General features: G+C 40.8%; 1 long non-coding RNA gene across 14 annotated transcripts in view; it reads left to right on the top strand.

Annotated features, from left to right (window-relative positions):
• Positions 1 to 15,929, top strand: part of LOC103350411 (collagen, type I, alpha 1b) — a 335,748-nt gene that overhangs the window by 258,671 nt on the left and 61,148 nt on the right. For 6 of the 14 annotated variants that reach the window (XR_011388163.1, XR_011388167.1, XR_011388162.1 and 3 more), the window contains 2 exons: positions 218 to 360; positions 993 to 1,100. This is a non-coding gene — a long non-coding RNA (collagen, type I, alpha 1b). Of the gene's footprint in view, positions 1 to 92; positions 361 to 992; positions 1,101 to 15,929 lie in introns of all 14 variants that reach the window. The other 8 variants (XR_011388172.1, XR_011388170.1, XR_011388169.1 and 5 more) reach the window with 3 other exon arrangements.

Here is a 15,929-nt window from a genome sequence, read left to right as displayed (position 1 = left end):
AGAAATTTCTGATTCTGACCTCAAAATCTTCTGTTGATCTACTAAATGTTAGCAGACCAGCTTTCTGCCTCGCTTTTTCCCTTGTTTTCCAGTACAAAGTCATCTAAGAGTATTAAATCTCAGCTTTCAAGAGAAGGAAGGCACAGATGAGAAAGTATCTACTTACCAAAGCATTCTCTGTGAGTAACGAAACCACATGACTGTTCCTGTTCTGTAGGAGACAGAAACAATCTGCATCTTTTAACATGCTTGGATCATCTAAATGAATGAGGAAATACACAAAACTTCTGAATTCTGCAACTGTATATTCTGGTTGCCAAGAAGAAAATAATATAATATGAGGATTCTAAATTTATTTTGGTAAGTAATCTTAATGAGGCTATCTTGTTAATAATAAATAAAATGAGATGCAATATGAAAAAGTTATGATATTCAAAACGGTATTTGGTTGTTTAAATTGGGCTACAGTGTTTTGTTCTGAAGCTTGCTAGATAATGTGGCACTATGTCTTTTGAATTCCTTTTTAGTGAAGCACAGATTGGATACTTAAACACAAAGAATGCCTACAATACTCAGTTATATCATGTTTTCTTGACTCAGGGAATTTCTTTTTGGATATGATAATAGTGAGTACCATCAAACTATATACAAGATGAGATTAAGTGATGTCTTAGTGCTCAACATATGTTACAGTGTAATGTCCTGTTTTCAAATGAGAGTAATAGAACTTAGCAAAAACAATCAGTTCTAGATAAAACTAGGAAATTAACATTCCATATTTATTTTTTGGTGTTTGGATCTACATTGTGTTACTTATGAACTGGCATTTCTGGCCTTTCTGTATCAACCTTCTACAAAGTATTTGTGACAGCATATAGAAAACAAGATATAGTTTCCAAAGCATTGTTAATCTAAGCATAATTATTTGGGGATTTAAAGGCATTGTTCTTTACTATACACATCTCAACACTGCCACTCTTTGCATTCCTCAGGACTTTGAACTTTCTCAGTGAGCACTGATTATTCTGGAACAGGATAGGTCAAACTGGCCACAAGACAAAAGGCATCTTTGAATTATTCCAAAACTGCTGACCTGAAAAGTAAGACTTAAGATGAGCATTAAACTTTCTTCTCCTTAACTTTCTTCTCTACGTTTTTGTGTTATCCTTTCTACTTAAAAGTCTTTAATCTTATTTACTATTTATACTGCATTTTATGTTTTTTTAAAGATTATTTATTTATTTTGAAAGGCAGAGTTATGGGGCAGGGGAGAAAGAGAGAGAAAGACAGAGCGCGAGAGAGAGATCTTCAATCTCTGGTTCACTCCCCAAATAGTCACAATAGCCAAGGCTGGGCCAGGCCCAAGCCAACAGTCGGGAGCTTCTTCCTGGTCTCTGCTTTCCTAGGCCATTAGCAGGGAGAGGGATCAGAAGCTGAGCAGCTGGGACTTGAATAAGTGCCCATATGGAATCTGGTGTTGCAGGAGATGGCTTGACCCTCTATGCTACAACCCAGGTTCCTTTTACTGTATTTTAAATGTTTAAAAACACTTTATTTGAGGTTTAATTAAACTTTTAGTTGCTTTCAATTGAATTTTATTCAGTTACACATAATTTCATATTTTATGCCAAGTAAACATTAAACATTTAGTGATCCAAAAGCAATTGAGGAAGGGTCTATCATCATGATGGACCAATAAACTGTTTTGGTTAAAAATCTCCCCTTTATATGTCTGATAAAGTTGATTTGCATGTTTCTACTTATGCTAGTTGGACCAACATTTTCCTATCAGGTCAACATAGAAAACTGATTCGTCTTCTCAATTTTATTTTAAATTGTCATGCTATTTAACTTTATCCTAAAAAAACACTTTATCTTTTGTGCAAGATAAATAACTCATATTCTCACTTGTTTGTGAAAGCTTAAAAAGTTGATCTCATAGAAGAGAACAAAACAGTGGTTATGGGGTTGACATTGGGTCACAAAGGGCTAAGTCTCCACCTGTAGAACTGGGATCCCCTATGGATGCTGGTTTGAGTCCCAGCTGCTTCACTTCCAATTCAGCTCCCTGCTAATGCACCTGGGAAAGTAGCGGAAGATTGCCCAAGTCCTTAGGCCCCTGCACCCATGTGGGAGACCCAGAGGAGGCTTTGGTCTGGCCCACCTATGGCTGTAGCAGCCATTTCAGGGAGTGAATCAGCAGATGAAAGATCTCTCTCTTGTCTCTCTTTTTTCTCTCTCTCTCTCTGTCTCCCTCTCTCTCTCTTTGTGTAAATATTTCAAATTAATAAAAATAAATAAATCTTTTAAAAAAATAGTGGGGGCCCGTGCTGTGACACAACGGGTTAACGCCCTGGCCTGGTTCTAGTCCCGGCTGCTCCTCTGCCTAGCCATCTCTCTGCTATGGCCTGGGAAAGCAGTGGAAGATGGCCCAAGTCCTTGGGCCCCTGCACCCACATTGATAGACCTCGAAGAAGCTCCTGGTTCCTGGCTTCGGATCAGAGCAGCTCCAGCCATTGTGGCCATCTGGAGAGTGAACCAGTGGATGGAAGCACTCTCCCTCTCTCTGCCTCTCCTTCTCTCTCTGTGTAACTCTGACTTTCAAGTAAAACAAATAAAATCTTAAAAAAAAAAAAGTGGTTACCAGAGGCTGGGAAGGATAGGGGTTGGTGGTGGTGGGGACTCAAGATGAGACAGAACTTTTCTCTGAAGGGAAGAGAGAACTTGCACTTGGCTTATGGCTTTGTCCAAATACTGACAGAGAGTTTGTGGACTCAAAGACTTCCATAGCCCAGGCAGTTCATGTCTAGAGCCTCAGGTGGTCCCTGACATCATACATAGGAATGTTAATTGTTAAATTAACAACAGGGGTCACCTGCACTAACTCCCCACGGAAGCTCTCTGTCCTCAATGCGTTGTGTTATGAGAGTTAACTGTAAACCTAGTTTGCAAACAGTTTTGTGTGCGTGTGTGCGTGTGTGTGTGCAAATTGTTGAAATTTTTACTTAGTATAGAGTTGGTCTTCTGTGTACAAAGTTACTTGAAAATGAATCTGGCTGGCGCCGTGGCTCACTAGGCTAATCCTCTGCCTTGCGGCACCGGCACACTGGGTTCTAGTCCAGGTCGGGGCGCCGGATTCTGTCCCGGTTACCCCTCTTCCAGGCCAGCTCTCTGCTGTGGCCAGGGAGTGCAGTGGAGGATGGCCCAAGTACTTGGGCCCTGCACCCCATGGGAGACTAGGAGAAGCACCTGGCTCCTGCCATCGGATCAGAGCGGTGTGCTGGCTGCAGCGTGCCAGCCGCGGCGGCCATTGAAGGGTGAACCAACGGCAAAAGGAAGACCTTTCTCTCTGTCTCTCTCTCTCTCTGTCCACTCTGCCTGTCAAAAAATAAGTAAAAACAACAAAAAAAAGAAAATGAATCTTAATGACAAGGTGAGAGGAAGGAGGAGGGGGGTGGGAGTGTGGGTGGGAGGGCAGGTATGGTGGGAGGAATAACTATATTCCTAAAGTTGTACTTATGAAATTTGTTTTCCTTAAAAAATAAATTTAAAAAAATGAGACAGAGGTGCAGTTGTATAGGAGAAATAACTTCTAAAGTTCTGTTGTTCACAATAGTGTAATTGTTGACAATAATTATTATTATTTTTGTCAACAATTAATTGTATATTTTAAAATAGCTAGTAGAAAGGAATTTGTTCTCAACACAAAAAATAAACATTTGAAGTATTAAATATTTTAATCACCCTGATCTAATTATATTTTACATATAAATATTGATATCACACTCTATCCCATAAATATGTACAATTATTATGTAGTCATTAAGAATTTAAAAAATTAAAATAAAAAATCAACTGTATACCTGAAGACTGTTACATAAAACTGAAAATATAAATAAATCAATTGAAATCACTTATCTTTTCAAAACAGATATAATTTAAATAAAAGATCATATTATATTAGTTTTAAAAAATATTTATCCATATTAATTTTTACTGTACTTTAAAGTATTATTGACATCAATAGCTTATAGTTTTGTTTTGTTGATCCATTTGTTTTGTAGAGTAAGTTTCTGTTATTACATGTACTTTATAGACTATAACAAATAAAATTTTTTGTTTTATGTAATATAAGTAGAAAATTTAAATTGAATAAAGTAATTATACGTTATAAACATAAATTTCACAATCTTTAATTTGACACCAAGGAAAATAACAGTTAGTAGACAATAACACAATTTAATTCACAATTTACTCAATATTTGGACTGCATTAAATGGAATTAAGTGAAGCTGGTGCTGTGGCATAGCAGGTAAGGCCACCGCCTGCAGAGCCGGCATCCTGTATGGGTGCTGGTTCAGGTCTGGGCTGCTCGACTTCTCATCCAGCTCTCTGCTATGGCCTGGGAAAGTAGTGGAAGATGGCCCAGCTCCTTGGGGCCCTGCACCCGTGTGGGAGACCTGGGAGAAGCTCCTGGGTCCTGGCCTTGGATTGGCGCAGCTCTGGCCATTGAGGTCATCTGAGGAGTGGACCAGCGGATGGAAGACCTCTCTCTTTCTGCTTCTCCCTCTCTCTCTATGTAACTCTGACTTTTGAGTAAATAAATAAATCTTTAAAAAAAGAAATGGAATTAAGTTCCTAGAACCAGGAAGTTAATCCAGCTATATCCTAAATGCTGATATTACTCTGTTCACTCTTGGTTCCCACTAAGATATTGATATCACACTCCCATAAATACGTACAATTATAATGTAGTCATTAAGATACATGTAGAATCAATCTGGTGATGAAAATATTCTAGGCATCAGAGCAATGAAGGGCCCCTGGAAGAAAAGAAAAATAGTAGGTTCTGGGCTTATATATTAATTTTTATTAATTTAATTTAACAAATTAAAAAAAGGAATTTTACATTTCTCTATTCTCTCCAAATGGTAGGTTTAGAGCCAAAATGTCAGATTCCTAGATGTAAAATTGGTTTTAGGAATAAGCAACTTAAGCTGCATAAAGTCAGAACAAGGTGATCCTTTGCTTCCATGGAAGTCTGAGGAATAATTGACGGGAGGTATTTAACAAGCATTTTGGTGTTGATGAAGAGCCAAGTTAGATTACTTCTAAGGATTTTATGAAATTCTGCATTCTCTTTTTCTATATATAGATAAACCATGGAAAAAGTTCTTTACCTAAACTCATCCTAAGTATGTAAAGCACACATTAACTGTTAATTGTATCCCAATAATATTAATAATAGTAACAGTGAGAGAGATTGTTATTGATTTCAATTCACAGATGAATAAGCTGATGTAAAGTGAGATTCAGCAACGTGCTCAGTTACAGACATAGTGAGTTGCAGAACTGAGAATTTACCCAGGTGCATTTGATTCCTGGGCTTGAACTCTTAATGTGCACATTCTACAGCCCATTTATTTAAAAAAAGTTAAATAACCAATATGTCTTCAATCTATGGAGAATAATTTCTTTGCAAGATGGATACAACGACAATAGAGTACCTTCTTGTTGCTCCCCCTCTTCACGGAGGAACGACACAGGACCCTGTGCTGTTCTTTCGTCTGCTCGGCCCTCCCCGGGTTTGCTGCTGGTTCTTCCCGGGTTGGCTGCCGTCCCTCCACCTCCGTGGAAGGGCGGTTCCCCCTGCCACTTTCCCCACTTCCGCGGGGGAGCGGCACACCACCGGCCGGCTCTCTATGGGGCTGCTCAGATGTTCCTCAGGTGTTCCTGGTGCATGTTGTCTCTCTCCTCCTTTATAGTCCTCTTCCACCAATCCCAACTCTGCTACCCACACGCTGAGTACGCTGCTCTCCTCCAATCAGGAGCAGGTCCTGCTGTTTATTGGTTGAACTGGAGGCAGCTGTGTAGAAGCTGTTTCCTCCTCTCCCAGCGCCATATTGTGGGAGAGCAGATGCATAGAATAAGTCTTAATTCGAGTAACTTAGTCTAGTCTGAGTTGCTCCCCACACCTTCTGATAGTGAAATCAACAATAGTATTTTCTTCTGTAACTATATCTATATTGCCACTCTAATTTATTAAGGTTTTTATAGTCCCATGCTATTAGGTATTATATCATTTTTTAAACAGAACATTATTAGGTATCATATCATTTTTAAAGATTTACTTATTTGCTTGAAAGGCAGTTATACATAAAACACACACACACACACACACACACACACATGCACTCTCACACAGAGATTTCCCACTCCCTAAATGGCTACAATGGTAGGGGCTGGGCCAAGAGAAAGTAGGGGCTGGTGCTGTGGCACAGCTGGTTATCTTCCTGGCCTGAAGTGCCGGCATCTCATATGGGTGCTGGTTCTAGTCCTGGCTGCTCCTCTTCCTATCCAGCTCTCTGGTATGGCCTGGGAAAGCAGTGGAAGATGACCCAAGTTCTTGGGCTCCTGCACCCATGTGGGAGACGCAGAGGCAGCTTCTGGCTCCTGGCTTCGGATCAGTGCAGCTCTGGCCATTGCGGCCATCTGGGAAGTGAACCAGTGGATGGAGGACCTCTCTCTCTGTTTCTACCTCTCTCTGTAATTCTTTCAAATAAATAAAATAAATCTTTAAAAAAAAAAGAGAAAGAGAGAAAGCCAGGGGCCAGAATTCCATCTGGGTGTCTGCATAGATGGCAGAAGTCCAAGCACTTGGGCTGTCTTCTGTTGCTTTTCCAGGCACAATAGCAGAGAGCTGGATTGGAAGCAAAGCAGCTTATATGGGTACTTTTATAGTATGCCAACATCTCAGTGGCAGCATAGCCCACTGTATCACAATGCTAACCCTGGGCATTATATCATTTAATTCTTTTTTTAAAGATTTATTTATTTATTTGAAAGACAGAGTTACAGAGAGAGAGAGAGAGATTGATCTTTCATCTACTAGTTTACTCCCCAACTGGCTGCAATGGCTGGGGTTCGGCTGGTCCGAAGCCAAGAACCAGAAGCTTCATGTATGTCCCCCACACATGGGTGCAGGTGCCCAAGCACTTGGACCATCTTCCACAGCTTTCCAAGGCACATCAGTAGAGAGCTGGATCAGTAGTGGAACAGCCAGGAGGCAATCAGGCACCCATGTAGGATGCCTGAGCCTCAGGTGGTGGTTTTACCCTCTATGTCACAGCACTGGCACCTCATTTAGTTCTTAAATCAACCTTCCTTGTAAGGTAGATATCATTAGCTCCATTTCACAAATGAAGACGCTGAAACCCAAGATCATAGTCTGAGAAATTTGAGATGCTGTTATACTTAGAAGCGTATCTTTTATCAATTCACTTTAATTAAATGTGTTACGGAAAATCATTTCCTATCTAGGAATTGTTTCAAATGCAAAATGTGACATATCTTTAAACCAGGATCATTAGTCACTGTTTTGTACTCATTTTAGCTGCCAGTTATAAATAAAGGGATTCCTATAGACCATGTGGAAGGGTTTGTCAATAAATTGATAACTGAAGTAATTACCAATCGTTGCTCTAGACACTGTGAAGAGTTTAACAATGATCCATAGAGTGAAGGAGCTTGTGCCTTAGCTTGGAAGTTAGAGAATACAGTAGCACAGTTAACAGAAGAGGAAGTAAAAGGACTGGTAATGGTAAAAGATTTCTCACAAGAGAGAAAGTATCATGGTAGACTGAAAGTCCTAGGAAAAACTTCATGTGATGTTTTCTGTGTGTAGGTTAGTGACTGATAAGATGAGTAGAGAGGATCAGATAGCATTTGAAATAGAAAGATAAGAATGGGGGCTGATGCTGTGGCACAGTGGGTAGAGCCACCACCTGCAGTGCTGGTTTGAGTCCTGGGTGCTGGTTTGACTCCTGGCTGCTCTACTTCCAATCCAGCTCTCTGCTATGCCCCGGGAAAGCAGTAGAAGATGCAGTAGTGCTTGGGCCCCGCACCTTCGTGGGAGACCCAGAAGAAGCTCATAGCTCCTGATTTCTGGCTTCCTAAAGGTCCAGCTCCAGCCCTTGCAATCATTTGTGTCGCTCCCCCTCTTCGTGGAGGAACGACACAGGACCCTGCGCTGTTCTTTCGTCTGCTCGGCCCTCCCCGGGTTTGCTGCTGGTCCTTCCCGGGTTGGCTGCTGGTCCTTCCACCTCCGTGGAAGGGCGGTTCCCCCTGCCACATTCCCCACTTCCGCGGGGGAGCGGCACACCGCCGGCCGGCTCTCTTGGGGGTTGCACAGGTGTTCCCCTTAGATGTTCCTCTTAGATGTTCCTGGTGCATGCCGTCTCTCTCCTCCTTTATAGTCCTCCTCTGCCAATCCCAACTTGGCTGCCCACACGCCGAGTACGCTGCTCTCCTCCAATCAGGAGCAAGTCCTACAGTTTATTGGCTGAACTGGAGGCAGCTGTGTAGAAGCTGTTTTCTTCTCTCCCAGCGCCATATTGTGGGAGAGCAGATGCATAGAATAAGTCTTAATTCCAGTAACTTAGTCTAGTCCGAGTTGCTCCCCACAATTTGGAGAGTGGACCAATGGATGGAAGACCTCTTTCTCTGTCTCTCCCTCTCTCTGTAATTCTGCATCTCAGATAAATAAATAAATCTTAAAAAAAAGAATGATAAGAATGAACACTGTGGTGAATATAATACTGTACTCTAAGCATTTTAAATTTTTTTACTTATTTATTTAAAAGCAAGACAGAGAGAGACAGAGACATGGAGAGATTTCCCATCTGCTGATTCACTTCCAAAATGGCTAAAACAATCAGCACTGGGCCAGCTTCAAGGCAGGAGCCAGGAACCCCACTTGAGTTTCCTACATGAGTATGGAGATCCAAGGGCTTCAGTCGTTGCCTACTGCTGCCCAGGATATCCATTAACAGAGAGCTGGGACAGAGCAGTACTGGGACATGGACCCAGGCATTCAGATATTGATGGAATGCATGCTTTCCACGTGGTAGCTTAATTGCTGTGCCAAACACCCACTGCCAAAGTGGTATTACGGTTACTTGATTTGTTACAAGTTTACATTTAGTTTTAGAAGTTATTCTTTTAAGATTTTCTTTAAGAAAATGTGCCTAGTTTAGATTCTAATTGTTATTGATAAAAAGTGATTGCCTGCAGGCTGGCCTCCCAGGAAAAAAGTTGGCCTTCTGTACAGCTCCATGCAATTTGACTACATGTCTATGCTCAAGTCAGTCAATCCTGGTGTTGCCATTTATAAACACGGCCCATGTCATTGACATTTTTCCCATCAGGGGTTAATCTCATGGTTCCAGCTCTTTGAATTTGACTGGATCCTTACTGCTTTTACCAGCAGATCAGAGCAGTCTTGACACCATGTGACTCACAAGGCTGAGTTACTCAAAGAGACTTGGTTTTGTCCTTACTCAGTGTATCATTCACTCTTGGACCTACCATATAAAAAATCTGTTTATCCTGAGACTACCACATTCCCTGTAGGGAGAAACCATGTTTTGGTATTCTTGGTTGACTTTCTAAGCAGTCTCATTCCTGCCTTTCACTTCCTTTGATAAATGACCAAAAATGTGAGTGAATTCATACCGGATCCTCCATAGCAGCTCCTTTGCCAGCTGAGTAGAATTCAAGATCCATCAATGCCACATTAAACGGAAGAATCACATAACTAAGTTCATGTTTCTATCCCATAAGATAATGTATTATGATAAAATAGTTGTTGAGACACTACATTTTGGAGCTCTTTGTTTTGCAGTAATAGATCACTAGAACATCTGGAAGATTGTAAGGCTTGGTCTCTCGCTCCCACTTCTAATGCCTGCCATCATGCTAGAGGAGCAGATTTTGCTTCCCTAGCCCGGAAGTTTGATACAGCAAATACACTAACTATTTCACACTGAACTGGGATACAATAGGCACAGCGGGGAACAGCCCCCTCTGCTCCTGCTCCTGTCTCTAATTTTTTTCCTCCTGGTGAATCTTGCCCAGCAGACATGGAGAGTGTGCTGCTCAATTACCAGCCCTCCTAGTTTGCACAACAGGTGGGTATTTCAGCATTCCATGAGGCACTATGGGACTACACTAGACAACCCAGAAGTAAATTAGAAACCAAACACTGGAGAAAAAGACACTCAAAGGCAGAGCACAGATCACACCTCACCATTGTTAATTTTCTGGGACAGCCTTGATGCTAAATTTTCTGTCTCTGCCACCAAAAATTGTTGAAACATCTTATAATTTCCTATATTTTTGGTGTCTAACTTATTTATTCCAGAATATCTTTCACTAGCAGAGGCATAAAACCTTTTGTCCAACTGTATGTCCTGGTTTTGTGTTCAGAAAAATAGGCCAATGTACTTTTAACTCAGAATTATAGAGCAACAAATTTGGCACCTATGATGAGAGTATAGAAGCTGAAGCCCTTTGGGACATTATAAAAGGAGAAAGAGGAATAAAAATTTGTCTCTGTATAAAGTTTATATTTAGTGGCTGTATTAGAATACTTCAAAAAGTTCATGGAAAAATGGAATTAAAAGCTATTACATATATTAATAATTCAAAATGGATTGAAGACCTAAATCTATGACCTAATACTATCAAATTATTAGAGAGCATTGGGGGAACCTTGCAAGATATTGTCATAGACAAAGACTTCATCGAAAAGACCCCAGAGATACAAGATTCACAAATGGGACTACATAAAATTGAGAAGCTTCTGTATGACAAAAGAAACAGGAAAGTGAAGAGGCAGCCGACAGAATGGGAGAAATAATTTTTAAACTAAGCAACTGATAAAGGATTAATAACCAGAATATATAAAGAGATCAAGAAACTCCACAATAGGGGCCGGTGCCGTGGCTCACTTGGTTAATCCTCCGCCTGCGGCACCGGCATCCTATATGGGCGCCGGGTTCTAGTCCTGGTTGCTCCTCTTCCAGTCCAGCTCCCTGCTGTGGCCTGAGAAGGCAAAGGAGGATGGCCCGAGTGCTTGGGAGACCAGGAGGAGCACCTGGCTCCTGGATTAAGATCGGCATAGCTCTGAACGTAGCGGCCATTTGGGGAGTGAACCAACGGAAGGAAGACCTTTCTCTCTCTCTCTCTCTCTCTCTCTCTGTCTCACTGCCTAACTCTATCTGTCAAAGAAAGAAAGAAAGAAAGAAAGAAAGAAAGAAAGAAAGAAAGAAAGAAAGAAACTCCATAACAACAAAACCAACAACTCAGTTAAGAAATGGGCAAAGGACTTAAAACAGACATTTTTCAAGAGGAAATCCAAATGACCACAGATACATGAAAATATGCTCAGGATCACTAGCTGTCAGAGAAATGCAAATCAAAACCACAATGAGGTTTCACCTCACCTCAGTTAGAATGGCTCATACACAGAAATCAACAAACAACAAAGGCTGGTGAGGATGTGGGGGAAAAGGTATCCTAACCCACTGTTGGTGGGAATGTAAACTGATAAAACCACTATGGCAAGGGCCTGCACTGTGGCACAGGAAGTTAATCTTCTGCCTGCGGCTCTGGCATCCCATATGAGCGCCAGATTCCAGTCCCGGTTGCTCCTCTTCCAATCCAGCTCTCTGCTATGGCCTGGGAAAGCAGTAGAAGATGGCCCAAGTGCTTGGGCCCCTGCATCCGTGTGGGAGACCAGGAAGAAGCATCTAGCTCCTGGCTTTGGATCAGTGCAGCTCCGGCCATTGCGGCCATCTGGGGAGTGGACCAACAGAAGGAAAACTTTTCTCTTTGTCTCTCTCCCTCTCTCTCTTTCTCACTGTCTGTAACTCTACCTCTCACATAAATAAATAAAATCTTGGGCTGGTGCTGTGGTGCAGTGGGTTAAATCCCTGGCCTGAAGCGCCGGCATCCCATGTGGGTGCCGGTTCTAGTCCCGGTTGCTCCACTTCCAATCCAGCTCTCCGCTATGGCCTGAAAAACAGTAGAAGATGGCCCAGGTCCTTAGGCCCCTGAAACTGAGTGGGAGACCTGGAATAAGCTCCTGGCTCCTGGCTTCAGATCGGTGCAGCTCCGGCTGTTGTGGCCATCTGGGAGTGAACAGTGGATGGAAGACTCTCTCTGTATCTACCTCTCTCTGTAGCTCTGTCTTTCAAATAAAATAAATCTTAAAAAAAAAAAAATTAAAAATCTTAAAATATGGAAGACAGTTTGGAGATACCTTAGAAATTTGAATACAGTGCTACCATATGACCCAGTCATCCCACTCCTGTGAATTACTCAAGGGAATTGAAATCAGCAACTAAAGGTGATATCTGTACCCCCATATTTATTGCAGCTCAATTCACAATAGCTAAAACATGGACTCAACCTAAATGCCCATTAACAGAAGACTCAATAAAGAAATTATGGGATATGTACTCCAAGGAATACTACACAGCAGGTAAAAGAGAAATCCAGTCATTTGCAGCAAAATGGATGGCTCTAAAAACATCATACTTAGTGAAATAAGCCAGTACCAAAGGGACAAATACCATATGCTCTGATCTGTGATAACTAACAGAGCACCTAAAAGAACACCTGAAAATGTGAAGCTGACACTTTGAAAAGCAATGACTTGAACAGCCCTTCTCATGACTGTTGAGGAACAGTTCTATTTTTCTTATCTTTTCTTTTCTTTTTTTCTTAATACCATTGATTGAATTCTTCACCTAACATAGAATTAATCATATATGTATAAAGTCAATTGAAAAAATAGCTCTTGGTGAAAAAATAAGAGTGGGAATAAGAGAGGGAAGGGGAAATTTGTAACTGTAAAGATCTATAGTGCTGCATAAATGCCTACAGACTTAATTCTAAGTGTACAGTTTAAAAACGTGTCTTGGGACCCCAAATTCCATTAAGCTAAGTGGTAAAAAATGCCATCTTAAGTGTTAAAGTGGCCATATATATAGAATTAAGTGTTAAAGGGATCATATAAATAAAATCAAGTGTCTGATAATACCAATATATAAAAATAAAAAGAAGAGAATATTCCAACATGGGAAGCAGTCCACATGGTAGACTCATAGAATGGAAATCACTTTAAACAGCACTCAGACCTAAGAATCAGTCCTTAAGGCATTCTGGTCTTGGTGAAAAGCCCATGAGAGTATTTCAGGCATGGAAAGCCAAGATACTGTGGCAAAAGAAAAAAATTCCTACATGATGGGTCTCTGTGAATGAGACTCCTGTGGAAAGAAGGGGCCATCAAAGAAGGATGCTTTTTTTCTGTGAAAGGAGGCGAGAACTTCCACTTTGCCTATAGCCTTGCCTAAATACTGACAGAGACTGTGGACTCAAAAGGCTTCCATTGCCCAGACAACTCATGGCAAGAGCCTCGGGTGATCACTGATGTCATACATAAGAGTGTTAATTGTTAAATTAACAGTAGGAGTCACTGTGCACTTACTTCTCATGCAGGACTTCTGTCCTAAATGAGTCGCACTATGAGATTTAACTGTAAAACTTGTTCTCAGGTTTTTATATTTGTGTGTATGTATGTGTGCAAATAGTTGAAATCTTGATTTAGTATGTAATTGGTCTTCTCTGTATAAAGTTAATTGAAAATGAATCGTAATGAAGAAAGGGACTGGGAATGGGAAAGAGTAGAGGAAGGGGGGAAGGGAGTGGGTGTGAGAGGTGGGCATGGTGGGAAGAATCACTGTGTTCCTAAAGATGTGCTCATGAAATTTACACTCATTAAATAAAAGGTTTCTAAAACAACAACAAAAGATATTACATGTTTTTTAATAATTTAGTCTAGTTTTTCTAAATATATACTTTTATATATTATTTATATCTATTTTAATAAATGATGTATTTATTTAAATATTATTTATATCTAGTTTAATAATTTAATCTAGTTTAAAAAATGTATATTTTTAATTAATTAATTTATTTGAAAGGCAATGTTACAGACAGAGAAAGAGAGAGGCAGAGAGAGGGGACTTCCATCTTCTGGTTCACTCCCCAAATGGCCACAATGGCTGGAACTGAGCCAATCTGAAAACCAGGACCCAGGAGTTTCTTCCAGGTTTCTCACTTGGGTGCAGGAGCCCAAGCACTTGAACCATCTTTCACTGCTTTCCCAGGCCATTAGCAGATAGCTGGATTGGAAGAGGAGTAGTGGGGACACCAACCTGCACCCATATGGGATGCTGGAGCTGCAGGTGGAGGCTTAACCCACTAATCCACAGTGCCAGCCCCTGGTCTAGTTTTTTAATAGTTGGGGTCATTACTATAAGTCAATCTGGTAGATGTACATTTCTCTATTTTTTTTGTGGATTTTTAAAAAGTATTTTTAGTATCATAGGAAAAGAAACCTTTCATTTCAGAAAGCAGCTATTGAAATTCTTCAGCCTAGGTTAGTTTTTTGTCCTTATCCCTGGGAGACTTACTAGATTTTAAAAATTACAATAGGGCAAAGTTCATTGTTGTCACGTAAACTGTACCTTTGTATTCTGCCAGATTAGGAGTGACAAGAAAGTCATATAATCCCACAACACTGTAACTTCGCCGGATTCTGACCATTCTGCAAGGTGATTATGAAGGCTAACAGGGCATGGACAATCTCACCAGAGGTTACAAAGCGGGGTTTTATGTTTGTCTGTTTAATGATATGCAAGAAGTAAAAGACATTTTGATCAGTAGAAACAATATTTGTCAACTAAGTGCTGTTCTACTCTTCCAGGATGTAAATGTCATCTAAGTAATTCCAACATTATTGGCATTTATAATTAAACATTTTTAAATGCTGTAGTCCCCATATTTCTAATTAAACATGCAATTATACCACAGAATAAATTTTGCTACCATGTTACCCTCCTGACTTTCCTCTGACTCATTATTATATTTTTCTTGAACTTGTTTTAATTAGTTCATACATTGGATTACCCTGTTGATTACTCTAATAGGATATGTCTGTATCCTTTCCTATTGAAAAAGATGCTGGGGGAAGGGCATGTGTAGCCTAGCAGCAAAGATGCTAACATTCCATACTTGAATGTGCCTAAATTTGATACCCAGCTCCTTACTCCAACTTCCTGTTAATGCATACCCTGGGGGGCAGCAGGTGATGACTGAAGTAAGTGGGTCCCTGCCACCATGTGGGAAACCTGGCTTTAGTTCCCAGCTCCCAGTTTTGATGTGACCCAGTCCTAGCCATTGTAGACATTTGGGAAATGAACCAGTAGATGGGCGTACATTCTCTTCTTGCTCTCTGCTTTCCAAATAAACACATCTTTTTTTTTTTTTTTTTTTTTTTTTTTTTTTTTAAAGAATTCCAGGGAGTGCATGTGTAGCCAATTGTGTCCCATATCAGAGTTTTTTTGGATTCAATTCCTGGTTCTAGCTTCTGACGCCAGTTTCTTGTCAGTGCAGATCCTGGTGGGCAGCTGTGATGTCCCAAGTAATTATGTTTTTCCCAACCATTTGGGAGACCTGAATTGAGTAACTCATTCTTAACTCTGGTCCTAGCCCAGCTGGGGCATTGTAGACATTTGGGTGTGATGAAACCAAAGATGGGGCCATGTTTTCTCTGTCTCTCAAACACAATGAAATAAAATACAAATGCCATTATGCTTAAACAGGTAAGAGTAGCCTTAGATAAAATTTTAATATCACTACTGGAGAAACCACCTGACCACACAGTAACCAAATTTTATAAGTCCTTGAAAAATGTTTATTTTGAAAGGAAAATATTTCTTTCTCTCTCTCTTTTTTTTTTTTTTTTTTTTTTTTTTTTTTTTTTTTTTTTTTTTTTGATAGGCAGAGTAGACAGTGAGAGAGACAGACAGAGAGAAAGGTCTTCCTTTTCCATTGGTTCACCCCCCAGTGGCTGCTGCAGCTTGCGCGCTGCGGCCAGCGCACCGCGCTGATCCAAAGCCAGGAGCCAGGTGCTTCTCCTGGTCTCCCATGCGGGTACAGAGCCCAAGGACCTGGGCCATCCTCCACTGCATTCCTGGGTCACAGCAGAGAGCTGGACAGGAAAAGGAGTGACCGGGACA

The sequence above is a fragment of the Oryctolagus cuniculus genome, chromosome 4 (genome assembly GCF_964237555.1).
Source record: "Oryctolagus cuniculus chromosome 4, mOryCun1.1, whole genome shotgun sequence".
NCBI lineage: Eukaryota > Metazoa > Chordata > Mammalia > Lagomorpha > Leporidae > Oryctolagus > Oryctolagus cuniculus.
This window is presented reverse-complemented; position numbering and strand designations above follow the sequence as displayed.